The following is a 4,219-nucleotide window of genomic DNA, read 5'->3' as shown; positions in this document are numbered from 1 at the left end:
TGATGTTGTGTTATAAAAATGCATTTTGGCAAATCTCTGAGCCTGTTGTTCATTCAGTTTCTTGTCCTCTAAGTTAGTTTGACATTTCTGGCAGCCAGTCTTTCTGTCTTGAATTATCTTGTATACACAGCTAGGTATAGTATCTGAAATAAAGCATAGCTCCATAACCTCATCTTCTTATGCAGTAATTCCTGCCTTTCTAACTTAGTACATACAGAGAGATCATACAGACATTGCATTATGAAAAAAACCTCTTGGACATGGAAAACGGTCTTATACTTGATGAATACTTACATTTCTTGTTGAGGAAGGTTTGGTCACAGCACGTTAAGTACGTGACCTGAAATCAGTCTTTTAATTACCCCATGCAAAGCTAGACATTTGGGTCATTTCTCTCGCTTTGTTTTCCACCCACTCTTCTCACTTGAAGTTGGAGATATGCACTAAACCACATACCAAAGTACACATGCTGCATAACTGTGTTTGGATGCCCTCCTAAATGTGTTGCCTGATAATCCATTCACAGGTGTGATATCACTTATTTAGCTTCCACAACAACTTGAATAACACCTTGTAGAGTATGAAGAGATGGTAACAAAAATGAGGCAATGGGTTACTTTTTGAAAAACTATTTTTGAATGAACAGGGTAACCTATGTCTGTGAGAGATCATATTCCTGTCTCCTTTTCAAAAACAGATTAAAACCACCTGGAGTCTCTTCATGCTTTGATTGCACTGTGCTCTTTGTGGAACAGTGAAGCATAAGCCATGTGCTGTGCAAAAGAATAAATGTAAGTAACTGGAGGGAAATGGAAGAGAAAGCACTACAGCCATAAAAGGAAAACAAAAAAGACATTGTATTGCTAGCCAGAAGGTCTACTAGAAAACAGTCAAGGAAATCACATTCTGAACACAAATAACATGCAAATATTAATATGCATTTGGCATTGCACTGTTAGCAGGGGGGTGTGAGTGAAAGATTTAATCTGCTTCAGCATCTAAACCATTATTTAGTATTACTGTTATTTCTTAACTTTGAACAGAAAGTGCAGATTACCTGTATGGAACTACTTGTCTCTCAAAGCACCCAAATCGTAAATTCATAAAACATAAATTTATGGAGTCATTTAATGTCTTTTCACACATGTGATTTAAGGTAATATTTGTTTGTGATATTTTTGAGCCTAGTTAACATACTGGATAACCCCTAGGGTGTTAGTGCACCTTTCAGTGAAAAAATCATAAATGTGATATGAATTGGTTTGACTCTACCATTCAATAATGCAACATCATTTTTAACTATCTCACATTTGCTTAAATGAGCGTATCAGCTTCTCTCATAGACACAATAAGGTCCCCAAGGAATATGCTCAGTCTTCTGTAAGCTGGCCACTTAGGAAGATAGATCCTTTATAGTATGTTATTGCCTACAGTGACAGCTCTTCTAAGTTTTATGTGGAGTACTGCTTTTTCTTAAGAATAGATTATGTGAAAAGGTAGACCACTGAAACATTAAAAAGTGGAATTTCTCATGCTTCTATGAAAACTTTCATGAAAATTGAAGGCAAGGTTCAAAAACCATCAATTTCTGAATCACAGGGAAAAAATATTTCATAACTACACACCCTCACCCCTCCCACCCCCACCCCCCCAAAGTTTCAGCAAGAAGTCTGAGATGCTAACTCTAGATTTCTAACATCATCTACAAAGAGCTTTCTCCAGTGGGCAACACTTTATCTTTTATGCAGCTGGTCATATTACAGACTTGGGGTGGTAAAAGACTATTTTGCAACAAAGTTCATAAGAGTACCTCTAGTGAGTTTAGCAAATCCAGTGCGGTTTGAAGGAGCAGAGCACACACATCCCTTACAGCCAAGCCATCTTTGCTGGCCCCAGGGGGAAGTCACAGAGCCATCTTTCTATTACTTCCTCCTGGATTTGGAGGATTGGCACATACTGTTCTAGCTAGGAACACTGTCTCTAATATCAAATATATTTTGCCAAGGTTATGGGTATTGACATGGAGACTTTTTTTTGCCATCTTGCAAGACGTGTTATTTAGCTTCTTGAAACGAATAATGGAAAGAGAGCATTTGGTCAATAAAAACCGAGTTAGAAATCCTGGGTTAGTTTATCGCAGTACTTTTAAATTATTTCAACCTGTGATACCGAGGATTCTATTCAACCGAGCTGAATTTTGGGACACAGATTTATAAGATTTGTTTTACGGAAACAGCGTGTGCACTCAGATCTTAAAGCATTCCAGTGTCTCTGAAGAGTCCAGATTGTTCTTAACATTCACGCCAAGTTATCAACAGTTTAGAAAACCGTTGCCAAAGGTCATTCCAACTACAGCTGTTTGGAACTACGGAGGGGTTTATTGATCTTTGCCTTTGCATAGCACTTTAAAAATAAAGACCATGACAGATGTTGATCATGACTTGGCCAAAGGTTGTGGGGACGGAGTGGGGGAGTGGTGTTGAGTTTATCAGGGTTGGGTTGAGGGTGAAAGACTTCACTGTAATGCTATTGTTAGGTCCCTGTGTGGTAATATTGTTCTCATGATGTGCCTTTGACCTGGCACTGTACTTATCTCTCAACAAATTAGGGAAGCTGGCTCAGCTGATTGAGAAAGAGCTCGTTAGGCATGGCAGATTAGGTGGCACAAATTTCACAGCTCCAAAGCAATCTGGAGCCCTCCCAGAAATACAGGTATCACAGTCAAACAAATCACTAATCCCAGAGGCCAGCTCTGACTGCTTTTATGAAGCACTGTGAATCATGATCTTTAGGAATACTAAATGGCTGCTATCCAATTTAGCAGCTGGATTATATTAGTTCACATTTTTAAGGACAAAGGTTATAATAACAAGATCTTGTGTTACTCAATTAGGTAACATAGTTACCTTAATGGTTCTGTAACAGTTTGCTGGTGTTAGGAGTGATATAATTTGTTTCTTCTAGGTAATACAAAAGAAAGGAATTCCATACATGAAGGCAGTCTAGTAGAGAACAAGCAGCTGGGATAAGAAGACAGCGCAAAATAGGCACACTGTTTCTGAGAAGCAAGGCAAAATGGCAACAGACATTGATAGAGACGAAGTCTGAGTCAGAGTACTTCAGGGCCCTGAAAGCACAAGCAAAAAGTTTAAACCTGATGTACCAGGCAAAAGAAAACAGAGAACCCAGAAGAGAAGTGTGTGTGTCAATACACACACTCGCATACATGACGTACATATGTTTATAGATCTTAGGGCTGGAACGATGGATTTTTCTTATCTACCCAACACCCCGCAATGTCATGTTTTGTATAGGATAACGTTTGTGAATCTGGTAACAGGTCAATGAAGAAGAAAATTTATTTTAGCTTTTAGATCATTAAGGTTGCACTTTTTTTTCTACTGTATGGTGATACATCTGAGTACTGATAAATTTTAGTTGCATATAATTCACATTACGTAGCAGAATTTGGCTTATAAGCTGTAAAAGCAGTTACAAGTATTTTGAAACACAAACTACAGTGTCTACAGACCTGAAGATTTCTAGAAAGCACTTATCTTGATATATCTAAAGCTCACAATGTTTGTAAGTTCATAAAGTTCATAATGGCTGCTTTTTCATGCAAACACGTTCTACTTACTGGCAGAATGAGAGAGAGGAGGCTGGTGGGGGATTTTGCAGCGTGAAAAAAGGCTTTATGTTTGTTTTTTTCGAGGCTGAACTTTCCTTCAATTCCTCACGCTGCTGCTCACGCAACTGGGGCCAACCAAAACGCACACAGCCTCAGGAGCTGCCAAGAGCCCTTATCAAAGCTTATAGCAGCTTCTCACGCGATTTGTGGAGGCGCAGAGGCTCGTCGCCCCTCCGAGGGGAGCCGTAGCTGTCCCGGGACCCCTTCCCGGGGGCTGCCGGGCGGGGCCCGGTCTTCGCCGGACTGTCCGGGAGGCTGACAAGGGGCTGAAGCTGGGCTCCCCTCTGGCCCTCGGTCTCTGGGGTTCACCCAGGCACTCGGGAGAAGGCTTTAATGACCTGCTCCACCCCTGCTCCCCCCGCCCAGGCTCCGGGAGGCTCTAGGTCACACGAGAGGGGAGCGGGGGGGAATGAGCCGCAGCGGCGGCGGCAGGAGGAGGAGGAGGAGGGAAAGAGGGAGGGCAGGAGGGAGGGAGCGAAGGAGGGAGGGAACCGGGCAGGTGACACCGCACTAGGTTGCTCCGGCTCG

Source organism: Athene noctua, chromosome 4 (assembly GCF_965140245.1).
Source record: "Athene noctua chromosome 4, bAthNoc1.hap1.1, whole genome shotgun sequence".
In the NCBI taxonomy this organism is placed as follows: Eukaryota; Metazoa; Chordata; class Aves; order Strigiformes; family Strigidae; genus Athene; species Athene noctua.
This window is presented reverse-complemented; position numbering follows the sequence as displayed.